Source organism: Felis catus, chromosome A3 (assembly GCF_018350175.1).
Source record: "Felis catus isolate Fca126 chromosome A3, F.catus_Fca126_mat1.0, whole genome shotgun sequence".
Lineage (NCBI taxonomy): Eukaryota > Metazoa > Chordata > Mammalia > Carnivora > Felidae > Felis > Felis catus.
This window is the reverse complement of record NC_058370.1, coordinates 30,772,829-30,799,812: the sequence shown is the minus strand read 5'-3', so window position 1 is coordinate 30,799,812 and position 26,984 is coordinate 30,772,829. Positions and strand designations below refer to the sequence as shown.

General features: G+C 45.5%; 1 long non-coding RNA gene across 4 annotated transcripts in view; it reads right to left on the bottom strand.

Annotated features, from left to right (window-relative positions):
* Positions 1 to 23,372, bottom strand: part of LOC109498065 — a 79,156-nt gene extending 55,784 nt beyond the window's left edge. Inside the window, exons 1-3 of one of the 4 annotated variants that reach the window (XR_006595334.1) lie at positions 23,232 to 23,372; positions 20,168 to 20,254; positions 13,377 to 13,436 (exon numbers count right to left, since the gene is read on the bottom strand). This is a non-coding gene — a long non-coding RNA (uncharacterized LOC109498065). Of the gene's footprint in view, positions 1 to 8,126; positions 9,321 to 13,376; positions 13,437 to 20,167; positions 20,255 to 23,231 lie in introns of those variants that run through there. The other 3 variants (XR_006595333.1, XR_006595331.1, XR_002154642.2) reach the window with 3 other exon arrangements.
* Between the last annotated feature and the right edge of the window lie 3,612 nt (positions 23,373 to 26,984).

Here is a 26,984-nt window from a genome sequence, read left to right as displayed (position 1 = left end):
AACTAATCCCTAAGTGATGTATGTACAAGGATATTTTTGCTGTATTGTTTATGTAGCAAAAGCCTCAAAACACACTGAATTCCCACTTATAAAGAACTGGCTAATTAAATTATGGGACCTGCACGTGGTGGAGTATTATGCAGCTCTATAAAAGAATGAGAGGGGCGCCTGGGTGGCGCAGTCGGTTAAGCGTCCGACTTCAGCCAGGTCACGATCTCGTGGTCCGTGAGTTCGAGCCCCGCGTCAGGCTCTGGGCTGATGGCTCAGAGCCTGGAGCCTGTTTCCGATTCTGTGTCTCCCTCTCTCTCTGCCCCTCCCCCGTTCATGCTCTGTCTCTCTCTGTTCCAAAAATAAATAAACATTGAAAAAAAAATTTAAAAAAATAAATAAAATAAAAGAATGAGATAAATTTTTATCGTTACTAATAAGGGATAATTGTCAAGATATTTATTTATTTTAAGTTTTAAAAGAAAGAAAGTAAATATAATGCACTAACATTTATATAAAACGCTTTATAGGCTTAGAACATTTCCAGAATACATGAGAAACTCACGTATCTCTGGAGAAGGGGTCTGGGTTGTGAGGGATCAGGAGCAAGAGGAGAACTCGCCATTCACTGTATACCCTCTTGTGCCGTTTGAATGTTCACTGTGTGCATATTTTATCTCCCCAAAAAGTTCATGAGAATTGTATTACTTTATCGGACAGAGAGAGGTGAGAGGGAAAGCCAATTATTTCCATGACTCATTCTTTTCATTAAATGACCCCCCAGCCCATGGCCTCAACCACTACATGTATAATAATAGACCCAAACCTGAATTATGCAGTTCTGAGCCGTCAGATGAATGCCACACTTACTTACTGGACCACCCTCTGGGCGTCACCACCTGGAGGCCCTGTGGACACCCAAATGTAGCAGGTCCACACCTGCAATGCTGGTCTTCCACCTGTGTTCTCGGTAAAGTGGCCAACGATACCCATTCGGTGGCCCTGCCATCTGGGAAAGGAGGGAATCACTCCAAGTCCTGCTTGCCACCCTCTGTCTCGAACCTCCCCCCTCTCCCATCTGGTTCCGTTGGTCTCCCTAGAGATGCCGCACTAGTCGAAACCTTCCAAAAGCACAGGCAGAAGCCCCAACCCGCTGCTTTGCCCCTCTTTGCGTGCCCACCCTCTTCACTTCTTGTTCACTGTCTTCCCTCCTGGACTGGCATTCCCATGAAAAGAGGGACCACTTCTGTGTCTTCCACCGCTAAATTCCTCGTATTGATAGCGGGCTCTGAGGGCAGGGGTTGCACACCGATCGCCTGAGCTACAGGCTGTGGCCAGCCTCTCACCCTGCTCTTCCAGTCCTGTCCCATCCATCCGTCTTTCCCACCAGCCCCCAAACCGTCCACTTCTCTCCATCCCCGAAGCAACTGCCCTAATCCCGAACTTTCCGCTTCCAAATGATGCCCACACCCCTTCACAGGACTCCCTACTTGGCCCCCTCTGACACGAATGTCGGAATGGGATATGGAAAATGGCAATCTTGTCATGTCACCCACCGATAATCATAATAAATAAATAAGTGTCGCAAAGCCCACCTCTACCTTACACCTTTGAGACTGTCTCAGAGCCTTGGCCTCAATCACATGGAACCATTAATACTTTTTCAAAAATGGCAGTGCTTCAGATCTCCATGCCCGCCCACATATTCCCTCCTCCACGTGGAACACCGCCACCATTTCCCATCACCACTCTTTCATTTTCCTTTTACTTAAATCTTTCAAACTCAGCTCAAAGGTTACCTCCTCCAGGAAGCCATCCATGACTACCCAGCCTGACAGAAGGTTCCTCCCATCAGGACTGTGAGCTCTTGAGGGAGGGGCCGTGTCTCATTTGATTCATACCTTTGGTGCCCAAAAAAGTGTCTAATATAGGGAAAGCACTCGATAAGTGTTTGTTGAATGATCAAATAAATAAATTGGTGAATGAATAAATGGATTTTGCTAGAATAAAATGAGGCATGTATAAATTACCTGATACCATGCCTCGTCCGTAGCTGCCCAGAAAATTTACTTTCATTCCTTCCTTGCACTCTCCTGTCACTCAATTTTCCCTGGTCTTCCCAGCCCACGTGTACCAGTGGAGTCCCCTTGACAGGCAGGACATGCTTGGCCCCACCTCCCACCTTGCCTGTTCCAAAGATTCTTTTTTTTTTTTTTAATGTTTATTTTTGAGAGGGGAGGGAGGGGGAAGGACAGAGAGAGAGAGGGAGACACAGAATCTGAAGCAGGCTCCAGGCTCCGAGCTGTCAGCACAGAGCCTGTTGTGGGGCTCGAACCCACAAACCATGAGATCATGACCTGAGCCAAAGTCCGATGCTTCACCAACTGAGCCACCCAGGCACCCCACCTGTTCCGTGATCCTGAAAGACCCCAAAGGGTCTTGGAGACTTACCCATCAGCTACCTTTCCCGCATCACACCTGCCGTGTGTGTCCTCCTTTGCCCCAGCCCCACCTCCCGGATCCACGCAGCCAGTCCCCAGGGTTCACAGGACAGTGCCGCTGGTCCCGTGTAGGGTGCTGTGTCCACGCTCCTTTGTTTATACTCACGGCCCCTCACTCCACCAGGTTCAGCTAGTAAGAGGTCCTCAGACCTCCCTGCCCTCTCCCCGCTGACGTTCCTGCTCCCCGGAGTAGGTTCCTGCCTCTCACACCCACTGCGGGGCTGGCTCCCTTACCGCCCCTCGCCCTCCTCTGCGGGGTGGTCCGCTCTGTCCTCTCCAGATGCCAGGGTCCAGGGGCCTCTCGGAGCCTGCGCTTGCTTCCCCGCCTGGCCTCACTGCCCACCCTGGCTTCACAGCTGGGAGCTGGATCTCGACAGCCGCCAGGAGGCCAGAACGGACATAGTTTATTCCCATCACTGCTTCCCTCTAAATCTGAACCGTGACCAAGAGTTTTAAAAAAAAAAACAAAAAAAACAACAAGAGAGAGATGAAAACCCATAGGAACAGGACGTCCTTTTCAGTTGCCTCCCCAATTCTGTCAGGGGCTTAGTCCAAAAGAGGCTTTAATTGGTCAAACTATGTGTTTTTCACCGAAAGAAAATGCCATAAATGAAATAAGATTCACATTTGGCACGGGGGTGGGGGGACAGGGAGAGAGGGACCTCCTCTTTGTCAGGCCCTTCAAAAGGAAATCGGGGCGGGGTGGGGAGGACCCAGAGCCCCCCACGATCCCCAGGGGCAAGGACTCGTCCCCAGGGACACCCTGGAGTCTGTGTCCTGCACCGGGCCACAGGGGCCGGCACGGTCTTTCCTCACTTCCCGTCTGGGCGCCCAGCACCGACCTCACACCAGCTGCCTGCTCCCTGAGTGTGTGGGAGGGGTGGGGGCTGCAGCCTGGGAGCATGTGGCCCTCAAGCGGAAGAGGCCATGAGGGAGCTGCCAGCCCCCAGGCAGATGAGGCACCAAAGGCCTGTGCAGAGCGCAGGGACCGGAACAGCAACCTCTCCTCCGTCCACATCTGCTCCCTCCTCCCATGTCCACTCGACAGCATCCCATTCAGAGAATCTCATGAGGTCCCCGCAAGACAGGGAAGAGGCTCCTGTCTACTGGGAGACGAGCGTTAGACACAAGATATGTCAAAATGACAAAAAAAGCAGTCACCTCACGGCAAGTCACAAACTCGCGGCGCGCTCCTTCTGGTGAGTGTCAGGAGCTCCCAGATAAACTCACCAGCTCACCCAAACCTGCCCCCAACAGAGTCTGGACTTCCATTAGAGCTCCATTTTTGCCACCTTGAGATCTGAAAAACCTGGGGGAAGGGCATATCAGTTCCCTGAGAAGAGTAGGGATTGATCACAAAGACACAGGAAGTCCGCTGTGTGTGTGTGTGTGTGTGTGTGAGAGAGAGAGAGAGAGAGAGAGAGAGAGATGACAGGGACAGGAAGAGGGGGAGAGGAGGAGGAAGGAGAGCTCCAAAGAATTAGAAAAGAGGGGCTGGGGCCACAGCCAATCAACCCAGCTTCCCAGGTCTCAGCTGCCCAGGATCAAGGTGAAACTGAGCAGTCAAGAACGCCTTCCCGGGGTGGACCAGGGTCACTCTTGACCCCCTCACTCACAGCAGGTCTTAGGCCAGTGGGTTGCCTTCTATTGTCAAGGTCACCTTCCCCAGCTGAACACCGACTAGAAGGTCTCCACATGGGTTAGGGAGAAAGAAGGAGATACCTTCAGCAAAGGGACTGGCACCTCAAAGGGAACGTCAACAGGAAGCAAACGTCTCAGGTTGTCAGCGTGGGCCAAGGCAAGAGGGAATGGTGTCCCAAGAAGGCCCCAACAAAAACAAATGTGTTTTACCCGAGAAGAGAGAGGACCTCAGAGGTGTTCTCTGGTAGGCATTTTGTTACATCCGTGAGCAAAGACAGTTGGATCTGGGAAAGGGGGAGGTGGGGCAGGGAGTTCCGCTGGGGTAGAGGAGGATGGAGATAACGGACCAGGGGAAAGGAGAAGCCAGCAAGATGAAGCCAGGAGGAGTGAGTGGGGGGGGGGGGGGGGGGAGGGGGAGCAGAAGTGTGCCAGAGGCCAATGGGAGCTGTTAGAAAGGTTTGCATGGTAGAACTGGGAGCCCAGCAGGAGCCCTGCAGGCCATGTATGCTCACCTCACAGCTATGCCTGGCACCAGGCCTAGGAGATAATCAGGCAAAGTGTCCTGCAGACTGGTCCTAGGACTAGCTCAGACCTCATCAGGGCCTGCCTCAGCCTGACGTCCAATGCCCCGATGTTTGTTTTCCTCTGTAGAACCTGATTCCCCGAACCCTAACTGGCCCTACCACCCAAGCTAATATTCTGAACAGCCCTCGCCCAGCCTCTTGCTATAGAAGCCCCGCCAGGCAGCTTCTCTCCCTTATCTCTTATCCCCGCCAACATAGAAAGAACCCCGGCCAGGAATCCAGGTCTGGTCAGGACAGGGGATAAGCTGTCACCCACGCCTGGGCCTCTGTGTCCTCCGTGAGGAGAATGGGAGCCATAACATCAGCCCTGCCTGTGTCACAGGGCGCTTCGGGATGCAACGAGGTAAATGCACGGGAAAGCTCTTTGGAAACTTGCAAACGTTGTGGAGGTTTATTATGATTATTATTCATGTCTGATTTTGCCGCCTCCGTGGAGCCCCAGCTCCAGTTTGTGCCTATGCGATGCCAAAACAACCAGTCAAATCCATCAAAAAGTCACTCAATTGAGTGGGAAAAAATGCAGGCGGCTCTGTTGCGTGCTATCAGAAAATAAAGCCACCAGCATATCACTGGTGTTTTTGGGAACGTGCAGTGGGTTGTTCTAGGCACTGGTTTTGAGTTTTTCTAAGGCTTTCACCTCCTGTGAACCAAAAAAAAAAAAAAAAAAAAAAAAAATGAAGATGGAAAAAATCAAGGCCCTCAATTGTTTCCCAGGAGTGAGGATGGCTGGATGGATGGCTTCAAGACGCCAGGCTTAGGGGAGGTTGGGGGGCGGGGGGAGACAAAAATTCCTGCAGGGGAGGGACCATTGTCACTCTTGAACCCCTCCCTCACCCACAGCAGGTCTCAGGCCAGTGGGTCATCTTTGGTTGGCAAAAAGTCCCCTTCTCCAGCTGAGAAGCGACTTGGGTAAGTCACCACATGGGTCAGGGAGAAAGAAGGAGATACCTGGATGGTTAGCCAAACCAGCAAAGGGGCTGGCACCCGGGAGATAGAGACCAAGAGAAGGAGGGGTTGACATCTGGGGGTAGAGAAAATTGTGAGATAAAAAGATGCTTTTAAATCAGAAATGTCCCTAGAGGGCTGCTTCAGAGTGGCAAGTAACTCAAGCCAGTTAGTTTCTCTCCATGTGAGCAGTTCCATAAGCATTTTGCTGGGAGAAAAGATGGAATCCGGTTTTTAAGAAGCGGCTTAGCTATGATCCATGAGTTTTATTTATGCAGGCCTTTCCAGCACACCATTCTCATCCGAAGGCATCTGCCTCTGAAATGAAGTCTCTGGATGGAATGGGAACATATATGAGTGAAAAACCAAGTCGCATCCTGGATTTAATTCTGTCAGTTAACAAGTCTTTCCCAAGCAGCTGAGGACTCCCAATCCCTGGCTAGAGGCCAGTGGGGGTGGGGGAGGGGAATGAGAGAAGGGCGTCAGGGAGAATGAGACCCACAGGATATGAGAAGGGCCATACCATGGGGTCGCAGGAGTTCAGAGGCATGTATAGGCTAGAGCTGTCCCCACCAACAAAGTAGGTCTTGAGATAATATTTGGGAAAGAGACTTTGTTCAACATTAAGTTGTTTGTCCAAATATTTATTTTGATAATTATTAGCATATGTTTGAAATAGCACTTGAAAGGTGATTAATGTAGTAGACACCATCGGGGTTCCACCTGTATCCCCTGGGAACCACCCATTCCCATAACCCACCAGAACGGGCAACTCTCTCCCTGGGGGTTCCCTTGGGCTGCTGGAGCATGAGTAGGGTGCTGGCTACAACTGACAGCACATTAGCCCCACCCCCAGAAGCTACACCAATGACTGATGGGAATGGGTGTATAGATACCTCACCTCCCTCACCCCACAGATGGGATAACTCTGAAGTTCTTGAACTTCAGTCTCTTAGACCTCAGATTTCTCCCAGATCTAATCCCCAGAGGGATTAGGCCCCAGTTGCCTCCAATGGTAGCTAGCCTGATAACTCATGTTTACTGGCTGCCTTCCTTCGTCTGCCTCATTCCCCAACTCCTCAACAAGTGCTTCCTGGGATCACCTCCCCAATAAACTGTACATGAATCCTTATCCCTGAGTCTACTTCTTGGGCAACCCTAATTGAAATACATGTATTTTTATCACCCTTTCAAGCTTAATTTTGTATCTTTTATCCTATTTAATCCTCCAGCAGCCTAAGAAAGTGGAATTCTTTTTTACACGATGGACTGAGACCCTGAAAATTAAGATAACCAGCTGAAGACCACATAATCAGTAACTGACACACCTTGGTCTATGTTTAATATCTGATATGCTGACTCCTGCCCTGGTACTCCCTCCATCACACCCCACTGCCCCAGTCATTCCCATCTCTAAATAAACTCTGCATGGGGCTCCGGGATGGCTCGGTTGGTTGAGCATCTGACTCTTGATTTCAGCTCAGGTCATGATCCCAGGGTTGTGGGATTGAGCCTCACATTGGGCTCCACACTGAGCGTGGAGTCTACTTAAGATTCTCTCTCCCTCCCCCTCTGCCCCTCCCCCATTTGCACTCTATAGCTAGCTAGCCAGCTAGATGATAAATAATAATGTAACCCCAGAGTTCATGTGGACAGTGTCCTTACAAGAGGGGTATGTAGAATGATACATTTTCTCAGACTTTACATATCTAAGCTATAAATAATATATTCCTGCTACCTTTACCTATGAATAACACCTTAATGGAGCCAAGAATTCTTGGGTAGCAATCCTAGAACTCTGCTGATAAATAATTCCCAAAGTACTGTAGTGGCAGTTACCTATGGATATTAACAGAGGCATAACATTTGTTATCGGGAAATGTGGATAAACGAGGAGAAAACTTTTTTTTTTTTTTTTACTAAATTAATGGGCTTTCTAAATTTCAAAAGTATTGATCCATCACAGTCCCCAAGCGTGTGTCTGTCTTCCAGAGCACAGCCATCATAGTCTCCCAAGACAATGATGGACATAACATCTGCTTAAGATATGATTTTGTAGCATTTGCCCCACTTTCTTTATCAGCGAGAATTCTGAGTCCAGACTGAATTACTTTTCTCAATATACCTGAAGTATTAAATCTTCACCAGGATGCACTGAAATGTCAGATTCTTTGTTATTCTGTTATTGAAACACAGTTCAGCTCTTTTATTTTTACTGTAATTTTCTCACTTTATTTAAATTTTTATGGAAATTGTTTTCCAACACTACCTCTCTATAAGAAAATTATTCAATAATTAGAATATTTGATTTTATATCCCAGAGCCTCCGTTTCCCCCAAGAATCTCCAGCTTTCCTTTCTTTTTTTTTATTCTTCTCAGAAAGCTACGTATGATTTTCTTGTATGAAAATATTTACAGATACACTTTTGAAAGTGTCTCTGTTGGATAAATAAAGACGCATTCTGTATTTAGTGTAGTTATATTTTATTGGCCTGGGTGATATTGTCTAATCGTCATTCTTTTTTTTTTTTTAACATTTTTATTTATTTTTTGAGAGACAGAGACAGACAGAGCACGAGTGGGGGAGGGGCAGAGAGAGAGGGAGACACAGAATCCGAAGCAGGCTCCAGGCTCCGAGGTGTCAGCACAGAGCCTGATGCGGGGCTCGAACCCACAAACTGTGAGATCATGACCTGAGCTGATGCTCAACCGACTGAGCCACCCAGGCGCCCCAGTCTAATCATAATTCGTAATAATAGTGAAAGAAATGAGGAGAGAGATGACCTCTGATAGCAAAATTCTCACACTTTTTTTTCTACCAACATGCGGAAAATATTTTCTCTTGCATATGTGTACCTTATTATTTAGGGTTGTGCAGTTCAGGTCTTTTGATGTTCATCAATCATTTCTGGTCTCAGGAAAGTATCCTTTCATGCCTTTAATTCTTCTGCTCCATTTTTGTGGTGGGCTCCATGCTTTCTCTTCAGGGTTGTCATCTTCTCTCTTATCAATGTCATCTCTTGACCTGTTGCATGGCGTTCTAGACTTTCTTAAGTTTGCCTGAACCATCACTAATTTTATTTTCTGCAATGTCATTTACATTTTATGCTATTGAGTTTTCATCTTGTTTGAACAAATAATGCCGGTTTGGGATGCAAAATAGGAAAGGCGAAAAAGTAAATCTCCCTTCCAACCATGCCCCTCAGGCATTTCTCTCCACAAAGGTAAGCACTGTTACCAGTTTCACAGAATCCTTTTAGGTATAATCTATATACAAGTATACACAAACACACACACACACACCATCTGCATATCTATCTCTTAATATGTTTTTAGTGACAAATCCCTATACTGTTGGGAATGGTCGTATGTCTTGACAAATAAGTACATTTCCCAACCTCTTCAAGCCTCACGTTGTCAGTTATGACATTTATGGGTGCAATAAAAGAAGATAAAAAGGTGGATCGCCAAACTCAAAGTAGCATGTGAGGAAGCTACTTGTTTGCCATGACAAAATGGCAGCTTCCAGGCCGGTCAACGAGAACCCAGATTCCTTCCATCTTTTTGTTCTGCCAGGCTCCCACATATCAGCGTGTGAATCTGAGTCTTCATGGTCCCAGGATGGCTGCAGGAGTTCCAAACGTACCAGAAACAATGATTTCTAGAAGCAGAAGAGTGGTTATTTTTCTTTGTGTCTTTCATAAAGAATGAGAAGATAATTCCCAGAAGATTCCAGAAGTCATCCTCTTTGCTCCCATCTGACAGAATGTCATCATTCGGCCAATGCCTAAACCAAACATTGCTTATAAAAACAGGATTTCCAGGAGGCACCTGGGTGCCTCAGTTGGTTGAGAATGCGACCCTCAATTTTGGTTCAGATCATGATACCAGGGTCGTGCCCCGCATTGGGCTCCATGCTGAGCATGAAGCCTGCTTAAGATTCTCTCTCTCTCCCTTTGCCCCTCTCCCCCGCTCATGTATTCTCTCTCTCTCAAAATAAAAATTAAAAAATATATAAATAAAAGTAATTTAAAAATAAAGCAGGATCTGGGAATGCTAGCTCGTGCAGCCTCTTTGGAAAAAAGTATGGAGGTTCCTCAACAAAACTAAAAATAAAACTACCCTATGACCCAGCAATTGCACTACTAGGCATTTACCCAAGGGATACAGGTGTGCTGTTTCGAAGGGCCACATGCACCCCCAAGTTTATAGCAGCACTATCAACAATAGCCAAAGTATGGAAAGAGACCAAATGTCCATCGATGGATGAATGGATAAAGAAGATGTGGTATATATATATATAAAGGAGTATTACTCAGCAATCAAAAAGAATGAAATCTTGCCATTTGCAGCTACGTGGATGGAACTGGAGGGTGTTATGCTAAGCGAAATTAGTCAGAGAAAGACAAAAATCATATGACTTCACTCATATGAGGACTTTAAAGCACAGAACAGATGAACATAAGGGAAGGGAAGCAAAAATAATATAAAAACAGGGAGGGGGACAAAACAGAAGAGACTCATAAATCTGGAGAACAAACTGAAGGTTACAGGAGGGGTTGTGGGAGGGGGGATGGGCTACATGGGTAAGGTACACAAAGGAATCTACTCCTGAAATCATTGTGGCACTATATGCTAACTAATTTGGATGTACATTTAAAAAAATAAAAAATAAAACAAGTTAAAAATAAATTAAAAAATAAAATAAAATAAAATAAAATAAAATAAAACAGGATCTCCAGGATTTAACCAGCTAGGACCTACTTCCTAAGACTAGGGAAGGGGCGAGCACAAGGCTTGAAGATAGCTCAGCCACCACAAGGCTCTGTTAGGAAGGAGGGATAGAGGGGAGGTTCCGTGAGGGATGGATGTTGGGTACGCAACCAACTATGTCTCTACAGCACACACTCTTACTCACATCGGTCACCACCAGTCTTCTACCGGCTCCCAAATCTCCAGCTCAACACCCTCCAGAGACCTCTTTTCGGTAAGGCAAACACCCGCCCTCCCCTGCCTCCCACACACATCCAGTGTGCCCTTCCCACTCCACGAGAAACACTCCTGCCTTATGAAACTCCTCTCAGGGCATTCTGCACCCCTGCTGCTTCACAAAATCTAGCAGCCCCCCAGAACACGCTTTTCCTGAGGCCCTCTCTAGTGGTTACCTGCTTCATCTCTCACATCCCCAGCATCCCAGGCGTGGGTAATTGCTCTGGACTGAATGTGTGGCCCACCCCCCAAATTCCCAGGTTAGAATCCTAGTTCCCAGTGGAAAGGTATTAGGAGGTAGTGATTAGGTCACGAGGGAAGAGTCTTCATGAGTGGGATTAGTGCCCTTCTAAGGACAGACCAGAGAGAGCTTCCTTCCCCTGTCTCTCTGCTCTCTAAAGGGAAGATGCAACAAGAAACATCCACAAACCAGGAAGGGGTCTCTCAGCAGACACCAGATCTATTAGCACCTTGATCTTCGGCATTTCAGCCTCCAGCCCTGTGATAGATAAGTGTTCATTGTCTAAGCCACCCAGTGGAGGGTAATCTGTTACCGTAGCCCAAGCCAAGAAGGCAGTTCCCCTTGCTTCCGAGTCCTGATGTCCCACTAACTAGTTGAAACTCCAGATCCCTTGAGACTCCGGGTCCTATGGCATTGTCCCCCTTCCCTACTCCTCACAGTTGCTGTCCATCACACTCCTCGTCACTCCTCTCGTTCGCTAGCAATCATGGCACCGAACGGCAGTGTTCCTCTCATTTCCAGTAATGGTGGTTTTACAATCCACCTGTAGACCCCCACTCAAAACCCTCCTCTTAACGGTGACACTTCCTCTCCCATACTCTTTCTTCACCCAACCGTTTCTAAGGTCACAGTCTGGGCTTCGGCAACACTCAGATAATCTCTGATACCTACCTATTTTTTAATTTCGTTTTAATTTACATCCCAGTTAGTTAGCATATCGTGCAGTAATGATTTCAGGAGTAGAAACTATCTATTTTTTTAAAAGCTCTCTGACTGACAATACCCAGGAAAATGCACACATGTATTCACTTTTTGATGCAGCTAGCTCACTTCTAAGAATCTATCCCAGTGCTGCACCAGCAAAAATATACCAAGATGTAGGACTCAACTTAGTCATAGCAGCATTATTTGTAACCGTGAGAGGCTGGAAACGATCTAAATTTCCAGCGATAGGGACGTGGTTAAGCTAATTACAGTTCATCTGTACAATGGGCTACTATGTCACTGTAAAAAGCAACAGGGAAGATCTGCATAAACAGTTAAAAAGTGATCTCCAAAATATTTTATGTTAAAAAAAAGAAGAAGAAGAAGCAAGGTACAAGATAATGTGCATAGTTTGCTACATGTGCAAAGAAAGGAAAGAAAGTGCTATGGTGTGTGTGTGTGTGTGTGTGTGTGTGTGTGTGTGTGTGTGTGTCTGTGTGTTTATCCAAAAAGAAAGTGTCTTAGTTCAGGCTCTCGTAACAAAAACACCATCCACTGAGTGACTTAAGCAGCAATCATGTATTCCTCAGTTCTGGAGGCTGGAAAGTCCAAAATCACCAGAGCCAGAGTCTGGTGAGAGTCCACTTCCTGGCTTGTAAACAACTGCCTTCTGGCTATGTCCTCACATGGAAGGGAGAAGGAAGAAGCAAGATCCTTCACACCTCTTGTTTTAAGGACACTAATCTCATCATCAGATCTCTACCCCATGACCTAATTACCTCCCAAAGACCCATCTCCAAATACCATCACATTGCATTCATGTTAACATACGAATTCTAGAGTAATCAAACATCCCATCCATAACAGGAGGGAAGCAAAAACTAATTTTTAAAATGGTTAACGAGAAGGGGAAAGAGAGAACTTGGGAGATGGAATGGAATTTTGGAATCATATAAATGTTTCATATAATTTTTAAAAATAAGTTAATTCAGGGGGCGCCTGGGTAACTCAGTTGGTTGAGCATCCGACTTCGGCTCAGGTCATGATCTCACGGTTCGTGAGTTCGAGCCCCGCGTCAGGCTCTGTGCTGACAGCTCAGAGCCTGGAGCCTGCTTCGGATTCTGTGTCTCTCTCTCTGCCCTTCCCCTGTTCATGCTCTGTCTCTCTCTGTCTCAAAAATAAATATAAACATTAAAAAAAATAATAAGTTAATTCAGGGGCACCTGGGTGGCTCAGTCAGTTAAGCATCTGACTTTGGCTCAGGTCATGATCTCACGGTTGGTGAGTTCAAGCCCCGCATTGGGCTCTGTGCTAACAGCTCGGAGCTGGAGTCTGCTTCAGATTCTGTGTCTCCCTCTCTCTGCCCTTCCCCCACTTGTACTCTGTCTCTCTCTCTCTCTCTCTCTTTCAAAAATAAATTAACAAAATACATGAACATAAAAACATTTTTACATAATAAGTTTATTCAAAAAGAAAAAAAAAGCATCTCTGAAGGTAAAGAAGAAGCTTAACCAAATTAACTTACTGTATATAAGGTTGGTAGAATAATCATACAGAAAAGAAATATTTCAAGTAACTCAGAAACACAGTGTTTTGACCACTCATCCCTATAAGGCCATATAGGGAGCTATATTCTAAAAAGCAAAATGAGCAAGAAATCTTAAAGTGTATGCAGCAGTTTCATTGTCGGCAATAAACTTGGACTGTCTGTTTCCTATTGCTGCTGTGACAAATGACCACAGATTTAGCCGTTGAACCCAATGCAAATTTCTCATTTCATACCTGTACGTCTGGACACAATTCCTGAGAATCGTGAGACACAATTCCTCTCCATCTGTGAGCCTGTGAAAGTCAAGAAACAAGTTATCTGCTCCTAAAGTGTCACAGAGGGACAGGCATAAGATAACAATGATAGACATTTGATTCAAAAGAGAAGAAAATGGAAGGGAAGACACGTGTCCCAAGCTATTTCAAAATCCAGCCCGAAAATTTGTTCCATGGTCTGGGATTAACCCTTTCTGGCTCATGGCCCCACCCTAGGAAGCAGCTTTTATTTCTTTTACCAAAAATAGCACATGTTTGCAGCCCAGTAGTTTTATCAGCTTGTTTCTTGCCTGTAGAATTGGGGGGGCCCAGCTGCCTTCTTTCACATTGTACTTTCTCTGTACCTTTCCGTCTAAGCCGGCGGTGTTTCTGCTGGCATAAATTTGCAAGAGCTTTGTGGATCTGCTATGTCTGTCTCAGGGATTTGCTCCATTAGACAAGAGGCTTCCCCTACAGAAATCTCCTGGACAATCCCATCTCTGTTCCCGGCTTCTGCCGAGGCAGCTGAGGGGTCCATGAGTCACACACCTTCAAGGCTCCTCCGTGTGACTGGATACTCTGAACACTGATCCCTCCAAGGCACTAACAGAAGGTTGTTCATCCACACCCTTCCATTTCTTTCCAGAGCGTGCTTCCTGACAGCGCATCTCCTCATTTTAACTTCTTTAGTGTTCTGAATAAGCTGAGATTTCCCCAAATTACCAAGCTCTGGTTCCTTTTTGCTTAACCTATCTCTTTCCTCTTACATTTCACGATAAGAAGCAAGAAGAAACCAAGCCCCATGTTGACCACCCTGCTGAGAAATCTCAGCTGAATATCCAAACTCATCATTTGCAAGTTTTGCTTTCCACAGAACTGTGGGGCACAATTCAGTACACTTCCAGCCGATTCCCTTTTCACCAGCTCCCAAGAACGTGTTTCTCATCTCCACCCGAGCCTTACCGACAGCTCTTTTAATAACCGTGTTTCTGTCGATGGTCTGCTCCCGATGACCCCGGAGCCCTCTGAGACAGTTTACCCTGCTTCTCACTCCCTTCCAAGTCAGCACTAACACAGCCATTCACATCCATATGTCTATTAACAATCTATTTGGTTCAATCTAGGTTTTTTTTTTTTCTATCACGCTCCAAAAATTCTCCCAGCTTCCAGCCATTGCCCAATTGCAAAGCCACTTCCACACTTGTAGGCATTTATTTCAATAGTTCCTTGTGTCCAGGCACCAAAATCCGTGTTCACTTCCTACTGCTGCTATGATAAACTACCATGGCCTAAAACAATGCAATTATCTTACAGTTCCAGAGGTCAGGAGCCTGAAATGGGTCTCACCGGCTTAAAATAAATGTGTTAGCAGGGCTGTATTCCCTTCTGGAGGTCCTGGGAGAAACCTGTTCTCTTGCAGTTTCCAGCTTCTAGATGCTTCCCACATTCCTTGACTCATGGCTCATTTCCACCTTCAATGCTGACAATGGCCAGTCTAATCTTTCTCCTGAGCTCTCTCTCTAGGTTGGACGCTTCTGCCTCCCTCCTCACCATTTAAGAACTCTTATGATTACCTTGGGCCCACCTGGATAACCCAGGATACTCTCCTTGTTTTAAGGTCACTTGATTAATAAACTTAATTCTTTTTTTTTTTGTATAAATGTTTATTCATTTTTGAGAGAAAGTGTGGCCAGGGGAGGGGCAGAGAGAGGGGGGGACAAAGTAGCCTCGGCACCAACAGTAGCTAGTCCAACGCGGGGCTCGAACTCACAAACCATGAAAGCATGACCTGAGCTGAAGTCAGACACTCAGCCGACTGAGCCACCCAGGAGCACCTAGTACACTTAATTCTATCTGCAACCTAAACTTCCCCTTGCCATGAAACATAACAAATTCAGTTTCTAGGGATTGAGACACAGACACGTTTGGGGAGTGGGGGGTGTATTATCCTGCCTTCCATAGTCAGTATTTTTATTCTGAAAGATACGTACATATATATGTACACACACATACAAACACATATTAAGATAAAACAAATAAGTTATTATAGTAAAGTTATAAGGAATCAAACTGATTTTTAGCACATGATAAAAGAGATAACAGATATAAACTCAGAATTAAGTTAAAACCCTGTATGGCCAATAAGCATATGAAAAAATGATCAACATCACTAACCATCAGAGAAATATAAATCAAAACCACAATGATATATTATACCCATTAAGGTGGCTACTATTTAAAAGAAGAAAAGAAAATAACAAGTGTTGGAGAGAATGTGGAAAGATTGGAACCCTTGCACACCATTGGTTGAATTGCAAGATGGTGTGACCACTGTGGAAAATGGTATGGGGGGGGACTCTCAAAACATTAAAAATAGAACTCCCATATGATCCAGCAATCCTGCTTCTGGGAGTAAATCCAAAAGAACTGAAAGCAGAATCTTAGAGATATTTGTGCAAATACCAAATACCTATGTTTATAGCAGAACTATTCATTATAGCTAAGAGACAGAAGCAACCCAATGATCCATCAACAGATGAGTGGATAAACAAAACGTGGTGTACACATACAGCGGAAAATTCTTCAGCCTTAAAAACGGAAATCCTGGGGAGCGTGAGTGGCTCACTCAGTTAAGCATCTGACTTCCGCTCAGGTCATAATCTCACGGTTGGTGAGTTTGAGCCCCGTGTCGGGCTCTGTGCTGACAGCTCCGAGCCTGGAGCCTGCTTCGGATTCCGTGACTCCCTCTCTCTCTGCCCCTCCTCTACTCGCTTTCTGTCTCCGTCTCTCAAACATAAATAAACGTTAATAAAAAATTTTTTTGTGAAAAGAAGGAAATCCTGTCACATGCTGTAACATGGGTGAACCTCGAAGCTATTGTATTAAGCGAAATGATCAAGGCCATTGTGTTAAGTGAAATGTGACAGTCATAAAAACACAAATAACAGACGGTTCCTCTCATATGAGGTGTGTTAACTAGTCAATTCATAGAGACAAAGTAGAATGGTGCTTACCAGGGCTTGGCAGGAAGGGGGGATGAGTAGTTATTACTTAATGGGTATAGAATTTCAGATTCGCAAGATAAAAGAAAGTTCTGGATCTCTGTTTCACAACAGAGAACAAACTTAACACTCCTGAACTATACACTTAAAATGGTTAAGATGGTAAGTTTTGTGTTATGTTCAAAAAATTTTTTACGTTATCTATAAATACTGTCACAATAAAGAAATGAAAGCACAAGAATCAAGTTTCTATCATTGTTTTTTTTATTTTTTAATTTTTTTTATTATGAAATTTATTGTCAAATTGGTTTCCATGCAACACCCAGTGCTCATCCCAACAGGTGCCCTCCTCAGTGCCCATCCCCCACCCTCCCCTGTCTCCCACCCCCCCATCAATCCTCAGTTTGTTCTCAGTTTTTTAGGAGTCTCTTATGTTTTGGCTCCCTCCCTCTCTAACCATTTTTTTTCCTTCCCCTCCCCCATGGTCTTCTGTTAAGTTTCTCAGGATCGACACAGGAGTGAAAACATATGGAATCTGTCCTTCTCTGTATGGCTTATTTCACTTAGCATAACACTCTCCAGTTCCATCCACGTTGCTACAAAAGGCCAGATTTCATTCTTTCTCATTGCCACGTAGTACTCCATTGTGTATATAAACTACAATTTCTTTATCCATTCATCAGTTGATGGACATTTAGGCTCTTTCCATAATTTAGCTATTGTTGAGAGTGCTGCTATAAACATTGGGGTACAAGTGCCCCTATGCATCAGCACGCCTGTATCTCTTGGGTAAATTCCTAGCAGTGCTACTGCTGGGTCATAGGGTAGGTCTATTTTTAATTTTTTGAGGAACCTCCACACTGTTTTCATAAAAACCCTCGAGAAACTCGGGATAGAAGGAACATACTTAAACATTGTTTTCTTGTAAACTGTATTTCAGAATAACCAAATAATTGATGAAAGTTCTTCTTCATAGAGGAATCACAGCTAATAAATGCAGAAGGAATGACAGATTTAGAAAAGAACAGTTTCACATCCCCAGAAGAAATAAGGAATCTAGGCAACATACCAGGACACAAATCTTGAAGCGAAGTTTGTGGGGAAACTTTGTAACAGAGAGAACAGGCTGACAGCTCCTGAGCCAACAGTTCATTCTTAACATTCGAAGAAGGAGACAACTAGATATTACAGAATCCCTAATGTGACGTGAGAGGAAATCTATATGTAAAGTACACTTGCTAGAGAAACACAGAAGAATAAAATCTAAAAATGCCTAGATGAACATGGTTCACAAGATCACAGGGAGGTGACACCAGCAAAAATGGCAGAGTGAGGATCTCGGAAAATTCTCTCCTCTATAAAATAAAAAATCATCAGAACCAACTTTCTCAGAACTCTGCCAATTAACCTGAGTTTATTACTAACAGAGCATTTATTAAATCTAGCTGAATCTCATTAACCACAGTGAGCCGGGGTGCCAGGGTGGCTCGGTCGGTTAGGCATCGGACTTTGCTCAGGTCATGATCTCACAGGTTCGTGAGTTGGAGCCCTGCGTCCGGCTCCCTGCTATCAGCGCCAGCCGCTTCAGATCCTCCGTCCCCCTGTTTCTGCCTCTCTCTCGCTCTCAAAAATAAATAAACATTAAAAAAAAAAAAAAACCCAACAGTGAGCTTTGTGGCATTGCAACTTGCCCTCATCCCTTGTCCCACTCTCCAGCTCCAAAGTAGTCTTAAAAAATAAGAGACACACTCCCCCCCCCCCCACCTGCAGTGAAAAGTCGCAGCCTGTCACTCTGCCAGAGGGAACCGAAGAGGGTTGAAGCCCTTTCAAAGCCACAGCCCTAAAGAAGGATCATTTTTTAACCTGTCTGGTTAACTCTTGGAAGATCCCACTTACAAGGTTATCTGTAATTGACCTGACTCCCCACTTTCCCAGTGAAAAAGAGTAAAAAGCTTTTTTCCCCTGGGGGGGACATTGAAAATTACACGCAAATGGTAACTTCACACTACCTAGGGTGGAGCAAACATCAGGCTAACCAAAAGGTTTAAAAGGAAGAGCTGGGAATGAGATATCCGTAGGTGCTTTGAAATTCTCATACACATTCCTGGGGATCTGGAACATCACGTGCATGTATAGGCTGTGCGCAGGCTCAGGAAAGGCCGGAGAAGGCCCTGAGCTCTCACCTCTGAGTAACTCTAAGATCTACCCACACAGGTGAAGGCTTAAGGAAGGGGTGTAAGTGGTCTGGTTCAACAAGTACCCAGAGCCCCTTGGCAAACACTCATTGTTTCCAGGCATTTAAAACACTCTGTCCAATCGTTAGTTAGCCGACCACTAACCTAACCACACAGGGACTTCAGTGGCCACTCTTGACAAAGAATACAGACTTTACCGAATTCGTTCAGAAAAGTCATTAAACAAACAACATCTGCAACAAACAGCAACCAAAACCAACACTGGGGAGGGGGGTAGAAATCAATTTCCAGGCCTGCTACATTGTGTTATTTTAAATGTAGCGCTTTCAACAACAAAAAACTATGACAGGTGCACAGAAGCAAGAAAGTTGGACCCACACACATGAAAAAAAAGGCAATCAGTAGCAACTGCCCCTGAGGAAACCGAGATGATGAACTTATCGGAAAAGACTTCAAAATCAGCGAGTTTAAGTGGAATGAAATTGTTCAGCCACAAAAGGAATAAAGTACTGAAACATACCAAAATACAGATGAGTCTTTAAAATACTATGCTAGGGGCACCTGGGTGGCTCAGTCGGTTAAGCGTCCGACTTTGGCTCAGGTCACCATCTCGCGGTCCGTGAGTTCGACCCCCACGTCGGGCTCTGTGCTGACAGCTCGGAGCCTGGAGCCTTCTTCGGATTCTGTGTCTCCCTCTCTCTCTGACCCTCCCCCGTTCATGCTCTGTCTCTCTCTGTCTCAAAAATAAGCATTAAAAAAAAATTTTTTTTTAATAAAATACTGTGCTAAGTGAAAGAAGCCAATCACATGATTCCGTTTTAATGAAATGCTCAGACTAGGCAAAGTCTATAGAGGTAAAAAGTAGATGAATGATTGCCTAGGACAGGAGGTGGTGGGTATGGGGGAATGGGGAGTGACTGTCTATGAGTAGGGGGTTTTTTTGGTGGGGAGAGTAAAGAGATTGTTCTAAAAATGAATTTGGTGATGGTGCACGCATCTATGAACCTGGTAAAAACCATTGGATTGTATTCTTTATTTTTTTAATGTTTATTTATTTTGAGATAGAGCACGCACGTGTGAGCAGGGGAGGGGCAGAGAGAGAGAGACAATCCCAAGCAGGCTTCCCACTCAGCATGGAGCCCAACACGGGGCTTGAACTCACCACCCTGAGATCAAGACCTGAGTTAAGATCAAAAGTCAGATGCTTAACCGACTGAACCGTCCAGACGCACACACCCCTTCCCACTTGTCATTTTTACTGCTTTCCTCATAAAGTCCTGTTTTGTCTGCTATTAGTACCGAAACACCATCTTTTTTGTTGTTGTAAAGATTTGCCTGGATTTTAACCCTTTCGTTCCCACCATCTAGTGCTCCTTGATTTATGTGTGTTTCTCATAAACAGCACAGCACAGAGCTAGACTTCATTTATGTAATTGTTGCTTTTGCTTCAATCTGAAAATCTCTGTGTGTATAGCTTAGATGACTATCAAGTGACCATCATTTATGTATTTTTCTGATGGTTGCCATTACACTGAACTTATTTCTACCATTTTATTTTGTGTTTTCTATTTACCTGCTTCCTCTTTGCTTATTTTTTTTTCTCCTTCCCTGACTTCTGCGAGATCACACATGCTTTCTTAATTCCGTTCTTCACCCCCACCTGTTTGGAGAACACATATTTTCATTCAATAAGTAGTTATCTTTATATATACTTCTCATTTTCACATGTTTCTCACAAACATCTAAGCAGTATCTGTATCCTCTCCTTTTTTTTTTTTTAAGTTTATTTATTTTGAGAGAGAGAGAGAGAATGAGCAGGAGAGGGGCAGAGACAGGGAGAGAGAGAATCCCAAGCAGACTCTGTGCTGTCAGCACAGAGACAGACACTGGGCTTGAACTCACGAACCACGAGATCATGGCTTGAGCTAAAATCAAGAGTCAGACGCTTAACCCACTAAGCCACCCAGGCGCCCCTGGATTGTATTCTTTAAATGGGTAAATCGTATGGTACCTGAACTGTATCAATTAGGCTTTAATTTTAGAAAATAATAAAACTATGCAAAGAAGAGCACCCAAGACGTGACCACACAAGGGAGAGTTGTTTCTTGGCCAGATGCTGCTCACCCAGCTTCTTCACACTTGAAAAAAAATTCTTGAAACTGTAATTATAAGCCCCTGTCTACTTCAACTTCACTTTTCAAGAAATGGAGAAGGACCACAATAACCCCTTGCTCCCATTCAGTCTCAGCCTTAATACTCTAGCTGCAGGTGCACTGAGGGGGGCATCACCTGCTAGCTCATTTAAGTTGCTGCATGGAATTAAAATGAAAACCAGCAGGCATTTGCTGGACACTTGAAAACTCTCGCCACCAGGAAGCATGTGGATTCATGAGCCCAGAGTCAAAAGAGTGGCTTCCACTTTTTTGGGTCATTCCACAAATGACCCAAGCCGAGTGGGGACCCAAGGGTGGACAGAACAGATATGCTCCTGCCCTCATTCAGCCTCAAGTCTAGTAAAAGAGGCAATCATGAGCCACGTGCTTAGCCCAGGGGAGGACCCTAAGGGACAGTGACAATACCGCAGGAGCTCCTGAACGAGAGGCCACACAAGGACTAGGCAGTTGAGAAGGTCCAGATGCCCACTGGCAGTCTCCCATGGGACCGGAGGGGGGTAACATACTGTCTCTTCATCTGGGTGATGGTTACACAGGTGTGTTTACTTTATAACAACTCGGCAAGCTAGTTACCTGTGATTTGTGCATTGCTGTCTCCATACGTTATGCTTTCATAAAAAATTTACTTGAAAATATTCCGATTCAAATATTCCACTGGAATCAAACGTAGACACCTTTCTGCATCTCTCTATGGCGCCCACTTCCTCTCTAACTATGGCGCCCACTTCCTCTCTAATGCAACTCACGCACTCCATCCTCATTCTCTATGCTCTAAGCTCACCAGCCTACATTTGGTGGCAGAAATGCCCAAATTGCCCTGGCCTGAGAATCTTCTACAGGCTTTTCTTCTGCCTGAGGTGCATTTGTCTGTTCTTCGCGAACTTCATATTTCTAAAAATCCAATCCCAGTTGAAATGGCATCCCCTCAGAGATGCCTGACCTCACCGCTCCACCTACATTGCCCGGTGCCCTGCGTGGTCCTGTCACAGTGCCCTGTGCATGTTCCTCATTGCACTTTTGTGTCTTATCACCTGTCTCCCAGGATAGACTCTAGTATCCATGGAAGCCAATGCTGTAGCTCACTCAACATTTTACCACCATGCCCAGTAAAGTGTTCGATGTGTAACACTTGTAATAAGTGTTTGCAAATGAGTGAATAAAGAAACAGAAGGCAATGCTCAACCCAAGAGGGGAGCAAGGACATGGCCTTTCAGGCGCTGTGGCAAGACAATAAGTGAGGTGTGTTGGCAGAATCCTGTGGCCCCCATCTAGTCACCCTAGACTAGCAATACTGGGAGATGATGAATTACAGTTACTCCTAGAGCCAACCTTTCAAGGGGAAGGTTGAATGGTATTAAATGCATTTAATAGCACAATGAAAGGAACAAAGCCCCTGTAATTCCCACCATCTCCTTACCCCTACCAACCTGGGGAATCGGTGGCATCACAGCATCTTGATTCTTAACACAATGGCACAGGGGCAGTTCTGGCTTGTCAGAGGATGTGACTGTCAAAGCATCTTTGTGTGCAGGTGTGATGATGCTTTTCCCACACAGCAGGGACAGACTGCAGGCTGTAATTTTGCCCTGGCCCCCTATTATCAAAACCATACCATTCCTCCCTAACCTTAGAGTATATCTAAAAGTACTCCCCTCAATGTACCAGGTGCAGCCGGGGAAGGTCTCTTAATGCCAAAGGAGATGTTTAGAAAGTAGGAAGAGCTTAAATCAGCACTGGTCAGAGAAAAGGCCAGCACCCCTGGGTCAGGCCTACACCACCAGTAACCTGCCCCTGGAAGGAAGCCATTGGCCAACCCTGGTGGCCTACTCTGACCAGCCACCCGCCCACAGCCCAACCCCTCACCCGAGTACAGCCGAACCCTCATTCTGTGCACAACCTGACCCTCACCCTGCCCACAACTTGACCCCTCAGCCTGGCCTCAGATGGACCCCTTGATTCCAGGTACACACAGTCTTGCCTTTCAGTGTACATCTTATTTCCTTACCCATACTGTGAACTTTCTGGGGCAAGACACCAATGCCTCCTGAGAAACTGAATATACCAGTGGACAATGACCAGACCATATATGACAATAGACCCCTTACCCACAGTCTCTAGCAACCAGCCCAGGAAGTCAAATGCCCACAGCAACCGGCCTAGAATGGTCAGAAATTGCTCAGTGGCTTCCAGCTTCTTTATTTCATGTACCCACGTCCAACCCAGGACCAGCCAGGCAAAGGCAAATATGCTTCCCAAGCAGTCACATAAGATGCCCCTCTTCTAGCCAGGCTCCTTCCAGGGTCCCCAACAACCTCCAGTCACTGCAGGCGTGCCTGAAGCCTTCCTCTCGATGTTTGCTGTAACACTTTCCCGCTCCCTGCCTGCCTTGAAGTCCCTGGCAAATGCAAATAATGGTCCCTTGCTATGACAGACTCTGAATAAGCAGTTTCTGTTTGTTCTCACCTAGGTGGTCTTCCCTTCTGTCCACAGTTTTCCTGGAGGTCCCAACAAAACACTGCAGCCCCAGCCTTTGGCCAGGTGCGTTATATGCTGACAACGAACTCGTGACTTCAAATCCACACCAGTGTGGTGAGTCAGCACTTTGGTCTGAACTCCCCTCTCTTTGCAGTGAGTCCTTAGCTACTTATTAGCAGCTCAGGGCCCAGGTTTTTTTTTTTTTTTTTTTAATTTTTTTTTTCCAACGTTTATTTATTTTTGGGACAGAGAGAGACAGAGCATGAATGGGGGAGGGGCAGAAAGAGAGGGAGACACAGAATCGGAAGCAGGCTCCAGGCTCCGAGCCATCAGCCCAGAGCCTGACGCGGGGCTCGAACTCACGGACCGCGAGATCACGACCTGGCTGAAGTCGGACGCTTAACCGACTGCACCACCCAGGCGCCCCAAGGGCCCAGGTTTTTTGGTGTTGTCTCCTTTGTTTGCATTCTTGGTAGAATTGGGCCATCCCTCTTCACCTCTTTGGCTCTCTTTTGTGCTTCCATTTTATGCTGTTCTATTAAAATTCTTGGTCACAGGAAGGAGAATCACAGGCCAGAGCACAAGCAGAGGCCCCCTGTAGACCTGTAGATCAAGCGAGCCTCACAGAGCATTGAGTTTGTAGTTCTCACCGCACTAGAATCCGTTCAAAGTGCTGTGGGTCACCAATAAAGCTAGATAAGGTTCCTCTTCCATCTCAATACCTTGTCTAGACAGTCTTGTCTCCGGTTTTTCCGAAAGAGCACAAATTGTCAGGTCTGTGTTTAGAGACAGTCAACTGTCAGGACAGGAGGTCCTAAGACACAAGGGGCCAAAGCATGACGTCTCTACCACCCACTGCCAGCTCTCATGGGGTCATCCAAGTCCTTTCCTCCTCCAGCAAAACCCCTGCCTCTAATTTGGATGTTAGAATCCAAATTCTCGTACCTGTCTTTCTAAATGGCCTGACTTCACCACGGATCATTTGGGGGACTCTGGGGAACACGTGACTTGCACACAATTGTTCATGTGAGAGAACTTTAGAAAACAAAGGGAAGAGGATATTTCCATCAGCGTACAGAGGTCCCCAAAGGAAATTCTGACTTAAACATTGCTTCACTGGAAGATTCTTTGGCCAAAGCTAATGAATAATTTGAAAACTTAAGTAACAGCAAACAAGCCTCTGCCTTTATCTTCCCCCTCCTTGCCCTCCAGTTACTTCCCTAGATGCAGCCCTGCCTCTGCCCCTCCCACCCTTCCACTGCTCCCCCTCCACACCGCCAGTGACTCCTCCCTCCTCCTCCCTGCCACCCCCTACCCTTTCCCCAACAACTCCAAAGATCCTTAAATGCCAGTCACTGCTAAAGGCTCATGCCTACCACAGGCCAGGTATCCAGACAACTGTAGAATTTAAACCTTGGACCAGAACTGAATGAATAACTACAAGGAAGCATTTCCCTAAACCCAGAGAAGACCAGCAACTATTCATAGAGGAATGTAGAATTCTTCTGGGAATTGAAGAATGTGACCCAGGGTTACCTGAGCTATTATCAATTTCACACACATTGCTCTGAACCTCACTGCTGAATCCCGGATGACAGAAGTTAATGAAACTGTCCGGGATCTCTCTTACCACGGTAAACCCCACGGTCAAAAACAGGCCCCCAAAGTAGAGCAAGATCCCCCAAAATCCACACCTGAAACTTCTCTAATAAAAGTCTGTTGGGCCGGGTGCCTGGGTGGCTCAGGAAGTTGAGTGTCTGACTCTCGTTTTTGGCTCAGATCATAATCCCAGGGTCATGGGATGGAGCCCCGCATCAGGCTCCACATTGAGTGTGGAGTCTGTTTGGGATTCTCTCTCCCTCTCCCTCTGCCCCTCTCCTCTGCTTGTGCACTCTTGCTCTCTCTCTAAAATTAAAAAAAAAAAAAAAAATGTGTTGGGCCACAATTCTAATCATGCAAAAGAAGAAAAGCTAGGCTATGGTGCCCTGTTGTTTGCGTTGCTGTTTGTGTTTCAAACACCAATCTAAACATGTTCGTGAAGGTATTTTGTAGATGTGATAAACGTCTACAGTCAGTTGACTTTAAATAAAGGAGATTACCCTCAATAACGTGGGTGGGCTTCATCCAATCAGCTGAAGGCCTTAAGAGCACAAACTGAGGTTTCCCACAGAAGAAGAAATTCTGCCTCAAAACTATAACATCAAAACCCTACCTGGGGCACCTGGGTGGCTCAGTCGGTTAGGCAACCACCTTCACTCCCGTCATGATCTCACAGATCGTGAGATCAAGTCCCGCATCGGGCTCTGTGCTGACAGCTCAGAGCCTGGAGCCTGCTTCGGATTCTGTGTCTCCCTCTCTCTCTGCCCCTCCCCCATTCAGATTCTATCTCTCTCCTTCAAGAGTAAATAAACATTAAGAAAAAGAATTAAAACCCTACCTGAGTCTCCAGCCCACTGGCTTGCCCTACAGATTTCAGACTCAGGACTGCTATTTTATTCATCTCTCACCTGAATTTATAGCCTGCACTACAGATTTTGGTCTTCCTAATGCACAACTGAGGCAATCAATTCCTTTAAAAAAAAATATATGTATATATATATATATATATATATGTATATACATGTGTACATATATATATATACATATATACATGTATATATATATATGTATATATATATATATATATATATATATATATATATATATACATATATATATATATATTCAAATACACTTATCACCTATTGGTTCTGCTTCTCTGGACAACCTGTTACAGCCCCTGCAGATCAAACAGTTAGAAGACCTACTTCCCAACTGACCACCTTTATTAGCAAGGATACATGTAGGTATTATAAGCAAAAGGCACCCTGGTAAAAGATCATTCCATTTTACAAAAGAAAAGTCCCTCCATTTAGGTCAATGAGGGTGCTCCAGAGAGGGAAAAAAACACTCAAAATCCTGCCTTATCCATAAACACCCAATGTCAATGACTGCACATAACGATGGTCACCGTTAACAATTCTTGGTAGACGTAAGTGCTACGGTTTATACAATAAACCTTCTTTGTTCAACTTCTTCCTCAGAGTAAACATACCACCCAGGTGGCAGATATTTCAAATAGCTCGCGGAATTTCCCTGTCCTCCAGCCCGTAACGATAACCCTCGGGCCTTGACTGAAAAACTTTCCTTCCTGCTCTGTGTGAGGCCCCTGCCAATTTAGTAGAAAAAGATATATTTGGCCAACAGAATTGTGACACGCAGTGTATACCAGAGGGACTCTTTCTTCAGGTTCCAGAGGACTTTTCTGCTCATAATCAAGTCGGGTCTGTTCTGGGTATGCCTTTACCTTCTCCTTTAGATTTGATGCATACACCCAAAAAAGCCCTAGACACCATTTGTGACTCTCGAAAGGAAATGCTTTGGCAGCTAGGTGCCAATCTCAACCAAGGTGTATTCGTTTCCTGTGGCTGCTGTTACAAAGGAAACAAACCAGTGGCTTGAGACAACAGGAATTTATTCTCTCACAGTTCTGACAGTGGAAGTCCAAAATTCAAGATGGCGGCAGGGCCACGCTCCCACCAAAGGCTCCCACGGGGGATCCATTCCTCACCTCTCCCTGCTTCTGCTGGCAGCTGGCAATCTCTGGCCTCCCTTGGCTCCTGGTCTCTGTTCTCTTGTCTCTGTCTTCACGTCGCTTCCTCCTCTGTGTATCTGTGTCTCATCTCCCTCTGGCTCACTCGT